This window comes from Hakea prostrata, chromosome 5, assembly GCF_041222555.1.
Source record: "Hakea prostrata isolate BN-2017 chromosome 5, UWA_Hpros_2, whole genome shotgun sequence".
Taxonomy (NCBI): Eukaryota; Viridiplantae; Streptophyta; class Magnoliopsida; order Proteales; family Proteaceae; genus Hakea; species Hakea prostrata.
The window spans coordinates 56,176,500-56,193,356 of record NC_142604.1 but is presented as its reverse complement, the minus strand read 5'-3'; the positions used below and the strand labels follow the sequence as shown (position 1 = coordinate 56,193,356).

Genomic DNA, 16,857 nt, shown 5'->3' with positions numbered 1-16,857 from the left:
TTTAATCTAGCTCGTTTCTTATTGTGAAAAATATTCCCTTTTTCTTTTGTTGCTTTCTCCATCTTTCATAACTATCATGTTCATCTCTTCTTTGCTTTCTTTCTTTGTTTCATGAGTGTTGTAAATTATTATTAATATTATTATCTGTGGATGGTGAAGGGTATCAGTCGGAGTGTGGGGATTGGTGCTTGCTCTTCTGGTTTTGGTATATGGATCAGCTTTGGAATGGATAACTCTGTTTCTTTAATTCTCCTTTCCAACTCAGTCATTAATTTGACTTGTTTCTCTTTATGTATAAATTTTAAAACAAAAGGAACCTGTGGGCTCTATATCAAAAGGGTGGAGTGTAATGGAGGAGTCAGTTATAATGGGGGGAAGGTGCTGTAGTGGAGGAGTTGATGCTGGGTGTAATAGTGATGGTGTTATAGTGGGTGGTGGGTCGCTATGAATATGAGTGATTGTTTTTCTGAAGCATTGAATAAAGGAAATTTTGTTACCTGCAAGGCTCTTGGGGCATAACTAGTACTCTAGTAGGGTTGCAAGTAGTAGGGTTGTAAGTTTCGAGATTTTTGTCCGCTCCGGTTATGACTCCCTTCAGTTTTTACTAGGTAGAGATTGCTGTTTGGATTCAAGGAAGAGATTGGTGATGAACCTTCCAAGAAAGTATAGTAGCAGGAGTTTACCTTTGATTGATTAAACAGTATTATATTTCTTCAGTCCCACATACAGTAACAAGTGATAACAAACACAGGCATGAACCAGTTAACAAGCTTTTGAACAGAGCCAAGAAACATCAGACCTGTAAACACACATGAATAAGAACACATAAAAACTCTACTTATTCTGTTAATTAAAACCACCAAACGATGGATGCAACATGAAACCCCTAATAGCTAATTGTTTTTTATCTTGTTCAGTCGGCTGATGGCTTACCAATAAAATGCATGATAGGATGAGCCAACGCCAATTGAGATCCTGATGGTGTTGATGGGATCTGTGACTGCCAATGGCCATGCCATATCAGCAAATTGTTGCAAGAAAGTTCAAACTCATTAAGAAAACCAAGTGCTACATAGCATCAGCTCTCTCAACTTTGGTTAAGTCCTAGAGAAAAGGATGCGAAGAGGGTTGGCCTTAGAGAGACAAGGCTATGATAAAGAAATAAAGTAAAAGAGAAAAGAGAAGTACCATGGGGTGATAAAAATGGTCATGAGTTAGTGATAACAACCACCATCAGAAGTTGTGCTTGAATCAAATCCATGATCATCTAGCCCTGAAAAAATAGATTACCCCAAATTACTCTCACTATAAAGGGACAAAAGCTTAAGTTACTCCCAATTTGTTCCCAACCCTATCACTTACTCTTAAAAATCTTCCCTGTCCACTTTGTTGATATGCATGAACTTCTCAAAACCATTGGTTTCCCAATAATCAGAATAGCCTTATAAGAAGACCAAAATAGATGGATTAACCAACATTTCAGCTTAGGCTCTTACTGGTCTTGTAACTCAAACCACCATGTCATTCCTTACAAAAGTCAAGTTTCCAAGATTGGCCATACACCTAAAAATCACAAAACAAATTAGTCATCATCGTCAAATGTAACGATCAAGTTTATTAACTCTCTGCAGCTCGATATTTTCTGCAAAAAGGCAACATATGTTCTACTTGAGGTCTCATTTAATTCTTGTGAAACACAGCTGTCACAACTATCATGTTATTGAAGTCTATCACAACTATCATCTTATTGAAGTGTTTTGAAATATGTGTCGAACCAGTTATGTTAAAAACCAAGAGTGAGTCTGGAAAAGATTACATATTATTGAACTAAACTCTGAATTTCTTAACCTGGGAAAAAGAAAAAGAAGAAGAAAAAAATCCTCTTAAGAAAATTACATACTGACTTGGATCAGTTGCCATAGTATTCTAGATTTCATTTGGAATTCCTTCACTTAAATTTAACATGCAAAGATATAAAATCAGAATAAAGGAACCAAAACCCTTGCAGCCATGCCAGGTGAGGTCTTGGCTTAGCCGAAATACTTTCTGTTAGGATACCATGTGAAGGTAGTTTAAGAATAACCCATGTGGGAAGGGAAGGGAGTTCGTTGGGTCTCTGGGGGCTTGGGCCTATATAACAAGAGAGAAATCTACAGAATTGACAAATCAATTTAAATGCAAACAAAGTCAGATTTAGTTGAGGCAGAGGATCAATTTGTCATGACAAAGCCAGTTGGAACTTTGAGCACCCACCATCAATCAAGAGTCTTATCCGATCAATTTCAGTTAGGTCATGGCAGCGAACATCATTTAGATACCACAATTCCTTTGACATTACACGATCTGGTACTTTTTCCAAGGATATACACCCCCTAACATTTGTCCATCTCAATAAGGATACAAGGCCAAGCACCTCAATTTAGCAACTAACCAACGGAAGGATTAACCTTTTGGGCTACAGAATTTGGAGGCGTAAAAGACCAATTTCACCCCATGTTCACCAGCCTTGTTGAATAACCATGAACATACTAAGTAGTAATATAGCAGCCCATGCTTTGGGGGGAAAAAAGTAAATCATTTCACTTGCCACTATGCTTTGAAATTTAAAAGTTTATATCCACATACACACTTATTGACTGGAGAGTAATGAAATCTAATTGAAGCCCTTTTCCTAACAACTTCGTAGCTTTTGAGAACTGGAAAAATAATTGGTATGCCACATCATATTTCTTATGTTTTTAAAAGGTATGATCTTTCCTCTTCTTCTTTGTTCTTCCCATTTTTTAATTTTAACATTTCCCTCTAATTCTTCAACTTTTTTCTGATTCTGTTCTCTCTTCATATATGAATTTGTAATGGAAACTGAAATTCTTCTTGCTAATCTGCATTCTATGAACATTAGAATAATTCCATATTTAAATCTTATATCTCATCTTTCCCCACAGGGATATATCTCTAGTTCTCAGAGTATTATTCTATTCTGGTCCAACAATGGTTCCATCAATTCAACTTTGATCTCAGACAATTAGCATCGCCAAGAAACAAAGCAAAGCTTATAAGCTTAAAGAAACTCAAACATACAGGAAAAAATTGGAAGAATAAGCATAGAGAAGAGTGTAAGAACAACATAAGAAATAAAAGGGAAGGAAGAGGAAACAATAACTCATAGTAGAAGGATAAGACTAAAATAAAGGTCAGCTGCTCAAGAAAACACACAGAAATGGCAGAACAGTCTAATATACAGATAAGATGCTAGACGATGGAGTAAGGCAGCAATCTATAAACAATCCCAGAATGCACCAGTCAATATACATCAATTTCAAGCCAAAGCAAAACTACAAAAGGAAATGACTCTTACCCAAAACAGATAATCTGCTCTAACAAGTTCAACCACATTTTCGTTTGGCATACTTATGTGGGAATATAAACAAATACGTGGTGGGTATAAGTATATAAACAATTTAAATGGTTTGTTCTTAAGATGATAACAAACATCTTACTGACTGTTTCTCTCTGTTTTTAATTAATGAAAATTCAGAAAAAAACGAAGCATTGAGAGATTTTATTGGGCAAATAGTAACAATATATGATAATGGATATCTTATGATAATTGAGTGATGAGCTACGTCAATTAGCAGCTGCTTTAACTCAAAAGGTAGCAAGAAACAAGAGAGGAAGACAGTCTGATCAAAGAAGAAAGGAAGACAGATCTGATAAAAGAGAAACAGATAAAAAAGAACGGCATACCTATAATCATGTTTTCTTAATTGAGAGAAATCGAGTGATGGAAAACTGAAATAGATAATCACATCCGAAGTTAATCCCTTTCGTCTCCAGCCACCTTGTTGTCGCCGATCTCAAAGTAGATTAAAGAACCTGCGTTTTCAATCCTGTAGATGACCATTAGACATGGCTACATGGCACGTTACAGAGGGAAGAACGGAAGCAAAGGGTAGAACGGAAGAAGAGGGAAGAAGTTTGGTAGACTCCAACTAAAGTGAAGGCTTTGGTCGGCGATTTTGCACGCTGATGCTTGAAGACTTCCTGAGAAGGAAGTGTATTTTTCTCAAACGGGAAGAACAGCGGCTGAACACAGAGAAACGGAAGAGAGGAAGAAAGGGAAGTTCGTTCCAAAACCTGGTTTGAAAATAAATTGTTTTCCACCGTCAGATCCAAATTTTCCACGTGTCCAAGATCGAGCGGACAACTGGAGGAAACCGAAGGGAGTCAGAATGGGAGCGGACAAAAATCCGTGAAGGGGTGCGGTTCGTAAGCAATAAAGCACTCGGTTTGCCCAGAAAATCGCATGTTACCTCTTCAAAATGGAGCAACGGCCACGATCTTCTCCCATTCGATTGAACGGTCCGCTTAACCGTGACTGAAGCAAAATCGCAACCCTAAATGCTAAATACCCCTTTAAACCCTAAACCCATCTCACCTCGCGCCGCTTCTAAGAATCAGAGGACAGAGATGGAGAACAGAGAGTCGTTCGTTCTGCACTTCCTGACTTTCTCGTTCTTTACTTCTTCATCGACTTGTTGGTGTTCCTGGTGCGTGGTGCGGAGTGAAGAGAAGAGGACAACAAGCTTCTCTACGTCTCTTTCTCTTCGTCGACTTGTTGGTGTTTCTCTTGTCTGAAACCGTGCGTGCGATTTTATGGATGGGTTGTTTTTTCCTACCGAGCGGTTAAAAACCTTCGAAAACTCAGGCAATCCCTGCTAAAAGCATCTCTTACATTCGGTAGTTTCACGATTCCGCAAGCATGGCGTCTCAGATGAGTAAAAAGCGAAAGTTCGTCGCTGATGGAGTTTTCTTCGCCGAGCTCAACGAGGTTCTTACCAGAGAGCTTGCCGAGGATGGTTACTCTGGGGTCGAAGTTATGGTTACGCCTATGCGCACTGAGATCATCATCAGGGCTACTCGCACCCAGAACGTTCTTGGCGAGAAGGGTAGAAGAATTAGGGAACTCACGTCGGTTGTTCAGAAACGGTTTAAGTTCCGGGAGAACAGTGTGGAGCTTTATGCTTAGAAGGTCACAAACAAAGGACTTTGTGCCATTGCCTAGGCCGAGTCTCTTCGTTACAAGCTTTTGGGAGGTCTCGCTGTTAGAAGGGCCTGCTATGGTGTCCTTCGATTTATAATGGAAAGTGGAGCAAAGGGCTGTGAGGTGATCGTTAGTGGAAAGCTTAGAGCTCAGCGTGCCAAGTGTATGAAGTTTAAGGATGGATATATGATTTCGTCTGGTCAGCCTGTCAATGAATACATTGATTCAGCTGTGAGGCATGTTCTTCTCAGACAGGGTGTTTTGGGTATCAAGGTGAAGATAATGCTTGACTGGGATCCCAAGGGCAAGCAGGGGCTGACGACACCATTGCCTGATCTGGTCACCATCCACCCCCCAAAGGAAGAGGAGGAATATGGGAGGCCATCAATGCTTGCTCCACCACCAGAGATGGAAATTCCAGTTGGAACCGTTCAGAGTATGTTGTAGAACTAAAATTATACTACCTACTGATGTGGTTTTCATCCCAACCTTGTCGTTATTAATGGGTATTTAACATGGAAGGGCCGCTGCATGATATTTGAGGATCATTACTTTGTAGTTGAAGAGCAAAAAGCAGCAATAGAAAATAATCACCAAAAAGGAAAGAGTGAAATCTTTGCTAGTCAAAGAACACTTAAATTATATAATACCAAAACTCAAAAAGCCATTTAGTGTTTTAAATCCATTCCAGTGAAAAAGCCTTTGTCAATTTTGAGAATTATTGTCAGAGTAAGTTTATATAGATATATCTAACCTCTACAATAGACACCCCGTTAATTGCCATCATATCATAGATCAAGTATCTTCTCTCCTGCTTCTGGGTATCCGGAAGAGTGTCGATTATCATCTCACCATCAAGCAATGTTAAGTTGTGAGTCTTCTCGGCTAGACCCTAAAAAGAAAAATGTTATAAATTAGATTAAGCACAACTCTCCATTACATAACATAAATTTCAATTTCTGAGGGCAGCAATTTACCACCTCATTTGTGCTTCTTGTTGGAACCGCATTTGCACCCTTCGGAAACAGAAATTTCTATCAATCAAGTAACATCCATCGTATGTTAAAAGCATCATGTAGCGTGTCCCATCAGCTTTCCATGTTGCATAGTAATAACGTTGCCTTAATAACTGTAAATTGTCCCTGAATAATATAAAACTAACACATAAATTATATGTAAATCACTCGAATATACAGATGTCCCTTACATGATTGATTTATAGGGAATCATTTGAACACAAGTATACATCAGAACGTTGAAAACTAACCCCAAACAAATTGTGTAATAAAATGAGCAGTAGAAGAATGTTATACTAGGTAACTGAATTGAGTAGATATTCATAAAAAAATGAAGGTAAATCTTAGCACAAGAGCAACTGTACAAACAACTATTCAGAAGAAACAATATCTGAATAATATCCAAAAGGATTGCTTGTTAGGCAACGACCAACACTTTCAAAGAAGAGGCCATAATTTCAACTATCCTTCGCGCCAAACTACCAAAAATACAAGAGCAATAATTTTGTATACTCAGCAAAATGAAAATTTGTGTCCTTTAACCCAATAAGAAATCTGAACTGGCACAGCAGCACATAGTTTCTCCATGTTTGAGGCTCTGCTTTTGCCTTTGGTTCAGTACAATTACTACCTACTACCTATCCTTGCCTTCCTGTGAAAAGCTTATGTGCGAACATTGGAGCTACACTTTTTCTCTTCTTCTGGGGACATTGGAGTTGCATGTTTATCTTCTTTTGTGGAAATTCCTACCTAATACTTCCTGTGATGCAACATTTTTGAGACAATTGCTAGTTAATGAGGATGGGGTTCATGTTCACTGCTGCCTATTGTCCTCATTGTTGGGTGGTTCGTTCAACATGAAGAATATTCAGTTGTTGAATATCTCTGGGAGTTCTCTCAGTGCTCTACTACTACTACTTGCGCTGAAGATTAGGAGAGGTCCTTTGATATATGTTCTTGTTGTTCCAAGCCGGAGCATTTGACATGTACACTCCAGGTTGAGGGTGTGTGTTAAGATATGCATGACTTACTATTTTATAAATGGCAACCACATTATGTGGAGTCCACACTAGATTGGATAAGATCTGATTTTATTCTGATCAGACTTTATTCACTTTCCTTATTGTTATAAAAGTGCATCCAGAATTAGGAAATATCGTTAATCTGGATTGTTTTCAGCAACTAATAAAACAGCAGGTGAGAGGTAGAGCCATCAATGTAACTCTCCGACCTCCTTTTCACTTCTCTTCTTCACTTTTTCTTCACCTTCACCTTTGGTTTTGCACTTTCTTCACCTCTAATTTCATGAGACAGCTCCTCCAAAAATTTATATCCTAAATTTAGGTCCACCAAAACTCACACTGTTAGATTTATAGTTAAAAGGTCATTCTGAAATACATATTTATATTCATAACCTTGATACGGGTATTCTTTTACATGTAACCCCCTTGAAAGATGTGTCAAACTTGTGGGACCCCCTCAAAAAACCACACCTTACATTTAGGTTGTCCAACACTCACATTTTGTAAAGTTTCAATTAAGAGTTATTGTCAGATGACCTTAACCTTGCTTGTTATGTGTATAATTGAAATTACAATTTTGCCCTTCAAAAGTTGTGGGGGGGGGGGGGAACCAAATTTTCCTCTTATCATTTCTATCTTATCCATCCTAGTTTTGCCACTCGTCCATCTTAGCATCCTCATTTCCACTACACTGACTTTATCTATATGATTCTTTTTAACAACCCAACAATCTGCACCGTACATCATAGCTGGTCGGACAACGGTCCCATAAAATTTTTCTTTAAGCTTTAACAGAACACGCCGATCACACAACACCCCGGATGCTCGTCTCCACTTCTTCAACCCTATTTTAATTCTTTAGGAAACCTCATCCTCTAAATCACCTCTTTTACTATGATTGAACCTAGGTACCTAAAACAATCACTCTGAGGAATCTCCTTATCGTCAAGTATCACCACCTCATCGTTTGCCCGATCATGACTAAAGTTACAAACTAGATATCTTATCTCCGATCTACGTAGTTTAAAGCCTTTTGATTCCAAAACTACTCTTCAGGATTCTAAAATGGTATTAATCCCCACTTGGGTCTCATCAATCAATACAATATCATCAGCAAAAAGCATACACCAGGAGACCTCATCTTAAATATCTTTGGTTAATTCATCCATTACCAATGCAAATAGATATGGGCTTAACGTTGATCCTTGATGTAGCCCAACTGTTATTGAGAAATCATTACTTTGTCCCCCCACTGTTCTCACACTAGTCACCGAACCATCATACATATCCTTAACAATATTTACTTACAACACTTGTTTTCTCTAATACTTGCCAAATTAACGCTCTAGGGACTGTATCATAAGCTTTTCTAGGTCAATAAATACCATATGATCCAAGTACAATACTACGATTACAGTAGAAAATTCTGAACCACTAGCATCAATTCAAAAGTGTAATAGTAAAAGCAGTAAACCACTTAGCAGTAACGGAAGCACCAACCAATATCAAAGAAAGAGCCGTTAACTAGTAGTCTAGTAGTATGTCCCAAAGATCCAAAAAGTAGCCATTAACAGAAAATTACTACAAAACTAATGATTATTAATATTTCATCCAGTAGAAGAATAACAAAATTGCAGTTGATTCTAGTAGACAGAGAAGCAGGGAAAAACGTGGCTACAATAATGAAATAAACTCCTGCCGAATTCCTATTTACCAGAAGAAAAGAGGTTGTGGTTGATAATGGTGAAAAGGATATTAACCACAAGAACAACATAAATAACAACTGGGAAGTAGTAACAATTACAATCCAAAATTATCTTATAAGTATGTAATCCATAGTACATTGCAAGCCAGAGAGTCAGACAAAAAAGGAATGGTAGCAGGTTCTTTCCTTAATTTTAACAAACAGCTGATACACAATATATCATGACAGAATCCTTCCACAGTAGTAAGAGGGAAAACAAAAAGTTCTTTCCAGAATTTAAAGATTAAATGAAATAGTGGCAGCATTATATGATCCAATCAATGACAATTTTCTATTTATTAGAAGATACAGGATTGCAGTTGATTATGATAACTAGCAAGCGATACGAAGGGCAGGGCGGGGGCGCCCCGGGGGGGGGAGGAACCAGCAACACTACTCACAAGTATATGCAAGACATCGCAACAATAGCGAGATGGGACCAGTAGTAATAAGTAAAGAATGTCTCACAGTAGCAATTTGCAGGAAAAGAGCTTCCCTAAAATTTGAGTAACTGTCAACGTAGGTTGTGCACAAGATTCATACTCCATTGGAGAAAGTGAAAGACACCGTAGAGACGCAGTCAGTTCTCAGAAAAGTGGAATATTTTCCTTGGATCTTGTATCTCTAGTAGATAACAAACTGAACAAATAATGGCAAGAAGAATTTCAATGGATCTTATATCTCCAAATCACAAACTGAACATATAATTGCAGAAACAGCTTTCGTCCTATGGGCCTTCAATAGCAATATTAGATAGACAAAGATCATGTCCTACATTGGTAAAGAAGGATATTAATTACATGGATAGAGGTAGACACAGGAGGAAAGAAAAACTGAATAGTCAAGAGAAGAGAAGAAAAAAAAATCCCTAGGCTTATTAAACCTGCTCTAATACCATGTTAGAATTGCAATACCTATAGGAAGTGAAAGGATATTTCGAAAGAAGAAGAATAAAAGAAGACTAAAGAAGAAGAGAAGAAGAAGAACCAGCAGGTTAGAACAGCACCTTGCAATTCTGGATGAATTCCCGAGAATTATAGGCTTTTTATCTACACACTTCAATTCTCAAATTACAATCCTGTAAGACAAATAATTCTGTCCTCCCAAAAAAAAAGGGAAAAAGACAGAAATATTCTGTCCAAAATAGAAACAACCAGAAATAGAAAGCATGGAAAAAGGAAACTCCAAACTGTAACCATCCAATCGTTGTGCAAATCTAACAACTTTATTTATAGCCTCAAATATGGAAATAAAAAAGGACTCTATGTTAGAAAACCAATTACAACTGTAGTTGACTAACCAATTCTAACACAACTACTAATTGACTAAGACATTGACTCAAATAAGAAAATAACTAACTCGAGAGGACACCTATCCATATTCTGAGAATAGAAATGGAGTCCTCAAAATAAGGAGGATTATACTAGACCCAAGTTAGGGGATTCCAACATAACTGGGAATCTCACATGACACATAAACAAGGGCTCTTAAATAACTTGCAAAATGCTGATTAGAAGAAGAAAAAAAAGTAAAATATATCTCAGGTCCAGACACTACCGTAGACTGTATGGAACCCAAGACTAGTTATCACAAGTTGGGCAAAATTACTAAACAACTCCTGGTTGAATTAGGGGTCCTAAGGTTTGGGGCATAAGCCTAGGACGTATGGAACCCCTGGAAATAATTAACATACTCTTCCCCTCCTTGAAAGCATTCATCTATTAATTCATGTGCCTATCATATGGCTCTAGATCAGTCCTCTGAAAATTTTCAGTGGGAATACATCCTCGCATCTTGCGCGCTTTTATTTTATTTTTGGTGGGGGGGGGGGGTAGCAGGTGTGTTGCTGATAGCACTACTACTAGGCAAAATATTTAAAAAGTAGGAACAGTAGGGATCAAATCTTCAAGTCTAGGGGCTTAACTTTCAAAGAACTAAGGGGGCATAATGAAGTCAACATGTTCAAGTTCAAAGTCATTAACTATGCCCTGGGAATCTTCTTGTTCCATGAATGCTTTCAGGATTACCGTCTTGGCAATGGCTTTGTGAACTCCTCCATATACTTAATGACCTGGGGAGGATTCTCCTTGACATACTTAATTTTCCACTCTAGATGAATATATGGCTTAACAGCAAGGGCCCATAATAGATAATAGGTCAACTAGCTACACCACTAAGTTTGATTGAGGCAATTTCTATAGTCAACAAATCAGCTAAGGACTTTGAATCAGCCACTGACAGATGCAGACCCAGCAGTAATAAACTAGAGACCAGAGGAAGAAGCAATGCAAAGAGATCTAAACCTACAAAGGTTGTCAACAGCCAAGTAAGTAGATGCAAAGTAATGGTAATAGTAAAAGAAGAAACTCGAAAGAGTCAGAAAAAAGGAACCTGATATGCAGATTTCAGACTGCAGAAAAACATCAAAATTTTAGAGTTCCCTACAAAGGTTGTGAACAGCCAAGTAACTAGATGCAAAGTACCGATAACAGTAAAAGAATAAACCCCAAAGAATACAAACTGATTGAGTCAGAATAATGGCACCTGAAATGCAGATTTCAGACTGCAAAAAAAATCAAAATTTTAGGGGTTCTGGCAGCCATATTGGGGTACTTTTTGAAATGAATCCAGAGTGAGGCAGCTTAAATTACGTTTCAAGTTCGGCCAACATCTAGTAGAGTAAGTCTTCAAAAACTCAGCAAATCTCACTACCACGATGAGACTTGAAGACACAATAGATTTCGAAAATAAAGATTCAGCTGTCTCAGGCATAAGGTAGATACAGAACCAGACCTAGAAGATTCACAGGGAGCATATTTCCTACTGTCTGATTAGAAGTAATCACAGGGAGCATGGCAGCAACTGCTGCAATAGGCAAAAGGAGAAAAACCAAAAGAAGAGTCAAATATTCGGACTGCTATCTTAACACAAGATCAGAGTTCAAAGCTTGGATTCCAAGTAACAGCAGCAATACAGAACCCAAAAAGCAGAGAAAAGATGGAGGGACAAGAGGGAGACTGAAGAAGAATATGTGAGGAGAAGGAAAAGGTGCAGAATTGCACATCTCCCCTACACATCTCATAAATAGTAGTATCAGGTTCAGTTTTGGATAGTTGCACAACCAAATTATATAACAAAATAGAAAGATGTTACTATATCCATGGTTTTTAAACTAATTACATAGGAAATTTAGAAACATGTCACTATATCAGTAACATCTCAGACCTGCGACACCTAGCTTCATGCAATGACACTCAATTAACTGAAGGTAAAACAATAAAAAAGTAGAAAACTACTTTTAGCCTTTTTCACAGTAATATCATTAACACAAACCATCACATTCCTTATTGGTTTCTTAATCCCCCCCCCCCCTCCAACAACAAAAAAGAAAACACTTGCCATGGGATATAATTTCTTTCTTTTTTATTTTATTTTTTTGTGGCAGAAGCTGGAGGAGTGATAAAACAAAAATCCATTAGCAAGAACTAGCATTCAGACGCAAACATCTAAACTTATATACACAAAATTATCTGCTACACAGAAAATCATTTCTCAACTTTGACCATGAGTCCCTTTACGAAGTTCCCCAGAATGAATCAACAAATTCATGTTTGCATCTAAAAGGCAGGTGTATCCGTAGATGAATGTTTAGTGAGAAAAAATCTAAATTCAACAGCTGACCAAGAAGTACCACTATGCAAATAAAGGAGAACTGTATATTGTACTGAACAGTACCCAAAATATAAGCAGAGACCAACCATTCTAATTTTGCCTGTAGTAATGCCATATCGACCCAGGCATGAATTTAATTTGCCACATAAACCAAAATTGGGTAAGTAAATCATGCATGTATGCATTTGTATTCATGCATGTATGCATGATGAAGCATGAGTTGCTGCAGCAACACAAGGATTTAAATTACAATATCAGCAGTTGGATAGGCCACTAGTGGGTACTCATATGGATGTTTCAATCCGAACAAACACGATCTAGATAGCAGCTAGAACACGGACCAGTGGTACCAACACAAGTTCGCAATACCCATATGATTTCAATTCTTCAAAACTGGGGGGCAAGTTCTATATAACAGGCCAAGGAAAAAGGGACAAAAAACCTCTAGTACACATAACAGTATATGAGATGACAGCCTACAAAATTGGAAACCCAGAAAACCAACCTGGATGAACCTGTTGGCATCACAATAATACCATGCTTTTCCAAGAATTGGCACAGCCTCTCTAGTGAGATTTTTGAGGCCTCTGAAAAATTAAAAAATCTGACAAAAAAAGGAAAAAGAAAAGGTCAAATCCCCATAATTATTGGACCAAGAGCGCTAGACACAAGAATTTACAGCATACTTTGGTAGAAGTCTAATAAATACGGTACAGAAAAATGCCAAGATTAAGATGAGAATTATAAGCTCTCTAAATATGAAAAACTAAAAATTGCATTAACTCAGAGAGGAAGCCCAACACAGATTGAGATCTATAACAAGAAGAAATTTTGAATTTAAAAATTACAACTCACACTGCACTCTAAATAAGTTACAGCCAAGTCAGCGAAGTTGCAGTTGCAATTGTTTCAAAACTCATAATGGCAAGACAAATCGAGAACATCAATACAGTCTCAAACAATACATTTGTTTGGGAAAGGGACGACTCACAATATTGGTCTCTACCGAATCTATATCCACTTTTATTGGTCTCTACTGAATCTATATCCACTTTTATCCCTTTGATTTGATTCAGTCGTATGTGCAGAAAATCAAAGCCAACGAATTTACGAAACCACATAATTCACCATTAAAAACATAAAGTCATCTTAATACACACACAATAGTTGTTAGGAATAGTTGAAGACAAAACAAAGCATCCATTGGAGTTATGTTTAGCATATTACTTAGAATAAGATCTATACAGACTCACACGCACACAGAGACATCCCCACACTAATTATAGCCTAATTATAGATGATATGAGTGAAAACAGAGGTTTGGAGCAGCTGTTCAGGAGTGCATACTGGAGTGGCAGCCCAAACCTTTCTTCTGCCCCCTTTTGTTTGACATTTTCTATCTCATGCTCTTCCTAAGAAGATGATAGGTGTCAATTCATATTGTTGTTAACCATCAAGATATGGGCCCCACCAGCTAATTCAACCAAATAAAACTGAAACTGAACTGACCATCAGGCAAAGAGCCAGATCTTAGGTTTAACCTGATTGACATTCGGGTTGAGTTTGGGTTCTGCTAGAGGCCTGTTATCTTGGCTGGTTTTGATCAGCCAAAAAACTGTGTTGTTTGAGTAAGTTGCCAATTCCTTGGTTGAGTTAATGTTTATTTATTTATTTATTTATTAATAATTCCGGCCACGGTTGCAAGGCCCATGGGACCTAATCAGGTAATGAAACTTCCAAGACAACCACCCTATAAACATTGGTCAAATCTTTAGTTTCCTAGCAATCTGACCCAAATTCTGGTCAGCTTTGACTGAGATTAGTTGATGGTAAAAAAGTGATGGTTGCAAGAGACAACTAGTTTAACCAGTTCACTGCGTTTGGTTTTTCTGATGCTGAATGACATCTTACGGTTGATGGTGCCTTCCAACATACTAGGTGTCTTGGACAGCATCTGAAAGTCTTTTGGGGTCATACCACATGATGCTCTTGCTCTTTCCTTTGATATTTTATGAGTATTTTATTTGTACTCGTTGGTCTGGTTTCAAACCCAGCCGGTATGCCTCATGCTGGGTCAACTGAGATCCCCTGGCACCTATCTAAGGAAATACAAGGATATTGCCCTGTTGACCCCTGTTTCGCCCTAACTTGGGCAATCTAGGCCCAAACTTGGTTGAGTTGAGTGGGGAACAGATCTGATCAGCATATCCAAGCCATCCTTAGAATTTTGTTAAGGAATCTGGATGATCTTATTTTTCAGTCTACACCAGTGTCTACTAGCACTTAACATATGTTTCTTGTGTTTTGGTCTCATGCAGCCTCACTTGTTGAATTCAGTTTGATTTCTACTAAAGATGTTTTTATTCTTTATTTTTTATTCTAACCATTAGTTCTTGTGCTTGCAGTCGTTGCCGAGTTATTTTGTCAAAGAATTCCTTCCCAAAAAAACCAGGAAATGATTTTGTGGGACTCAAATGACAAGGCATGGCCTGTGAAATATGTTTATGCCAATACACCAATTCTAAGAGGTGGACTTAGTGGTGGTTGGATCAAATTTTCAATGGCCAATAATCTAGAACTGCATGATGTCTGTGTCTTTGAGCTTATCAAGGCAAAGGAAATGAGACTTCATATTTTCAGGGTAAAAGAAGACGTGACTCCACTAATCAGGGCTTAAAATGACAGAATCTTGAACTTGTTTGTTTTATTTGATGGAAGAAATCAGTTAAGTGAATCAGGGCAAGTACTGTCTCAATATACCATCAGGAATTCCAATCTTAAAGAGTTCTTTTCCTATTATAGCATAAAGGATGATTTAAATTAGATTAGGACACTTAATAGCTAAATAAATCTTTTCTGCATTTATTTACTTTATTTAGTCTTTTAGAGTTTTGGTTCCGTGGAGCAATGCATATAGGGTATTCACATCCTAAACCTGATTTCCTCTCTTCTCTGTTCTTCTTTCACAAGAACATATTCAGCAATTCAAGCTGCAGTTCAAGAAGATCTCCAGTGGTAAGTTGAATCATCCCTAATCAAGGGTGACATTAATTTTAGGTGCAGAACCCCGCTCCAAAAGAGATTTGAACTGTGTGACCTCTTATGAAGAACCAGTTCAATTCACATTCCAACACGGTTGAATAATATTATTGAAATCAATCCTAGTGTTTTTTGTGATAACAAGGAGGGGCTCTTAATCAATACAATTGAGATATGAACCAAAAGAGAGATGAATTCAGAATTTGAAGGTGCAAAAATCAAAAGGAAGTTTACAGGGGCTCTTAATCAAGGAGGAGGTTAACAGCCTCTGCTACCACTATCTACCAAACCCAATGAAGAGAAAGAGTGTGCAGTTCCTCTCTTTTTTCTAACCAGTCTTTGAGTCGCTTTCATGGATTCTGGATGGAGCCTTTTGCAATAAATTAGCTTGTGACCTTAAATCATGTATGAAAATGCAACTAACTACTATTTGTAGTGTTTCAATCTTCTATTTTAAATTCCCTGCTATATTTGAAGTACTTTAGTCTTGTACTTTGCATTCCCTGTTATAAGTTTTCGTCCAAACAATGAATGTGTACAAAAAGGAAAGGAATAAGATAAATGAGTGGAAATTCATTCATCCTGCACATACACTACAGATTATATTTTAACTTAAAAAGTTTCAGATTCTAATGTGCAATGAACTCATCTGCCATAATCTGCAACAATGAAGGAGATGGTACAGAGATATACAAAGAGCATTTCCATGAGATGAAAATTCAGATTCTTAATATAATGAAATAATAGATACAATCTGCATATTCCTAGTGAATGGGTCAACGGTTGTTATAATACTAACCAGCAGTGTCCTGATTTCTCCCCGTAACTTTAGTTGGTTGACAATTGCTCCCTAATTTAAAGAACAAAAAAACAAAAGACCAATGTATTTAGAGAAGACCAAGCAAATCTCAAACTTACGTAACAGTAATCAAATCAAGATTTCTGGTTCCATAATATGGATTCATGGAACATTGATGCATCAGTTTATGCGAAGAAGAAAACAGATCCAAGGAGGATATCAGTGGATTAAATAGAGAATATATAAAAAATAAAAACAATTTAACAAGAAAGATACAAGGTAAAATGCTCCAAATCATGTTAACAAGAAGCATGAATCTCAATAAGTAACCATCAAAACAATAAGAATCAGAAATGGAGATGAGACAGGCAACATCTTCTGTAACTCACCGATTTTACAATTGCCATCCTCTCTCATGACCAAGACCTAACACTTCATTGTTGCCAATCCAATCACAGCTTTGAAGTGTTGAAGACCGCTGTTGAAAGAGGTTTCGTTCGGACTGCCGTTCAAATAGATTT

General features: G+C 37.5%; 1 long non-coding RNA gene and 1 pseudogene across 1 annotated transcript; one reads left to right on the top strand and one right to left on the bottom strand.

The window, feature by feature from the left end:
* Positions 1 to 68: 68 nt before the first annotated feature.
* LOC149016691 (uncharacterized) lies at positions 69 to 16,323 on the bottom strand. Its single transcript, XR_016173354.1, has 5 exons — positions 13,004 to 16,323; positions 6,025 to 6,186; positions 5,799 to 5,936; positions 1,363 to 1,563; positions 69 to 1,273 (listed from the first exon to the last, which is right to left on the bottom strand). It is a non-coding gene; the product is annotated as an uncharacterized LOC149016691 (long non-coding RNA).
* On the top strand, positions 4,460 to 5,506 carry LOC149016692 (small ribosomal subunit protein uS3x pseudogene; annotated as a pseudogene).
* Positions 16,324 to 16,857: the final 534 nt, after the last annotated feature.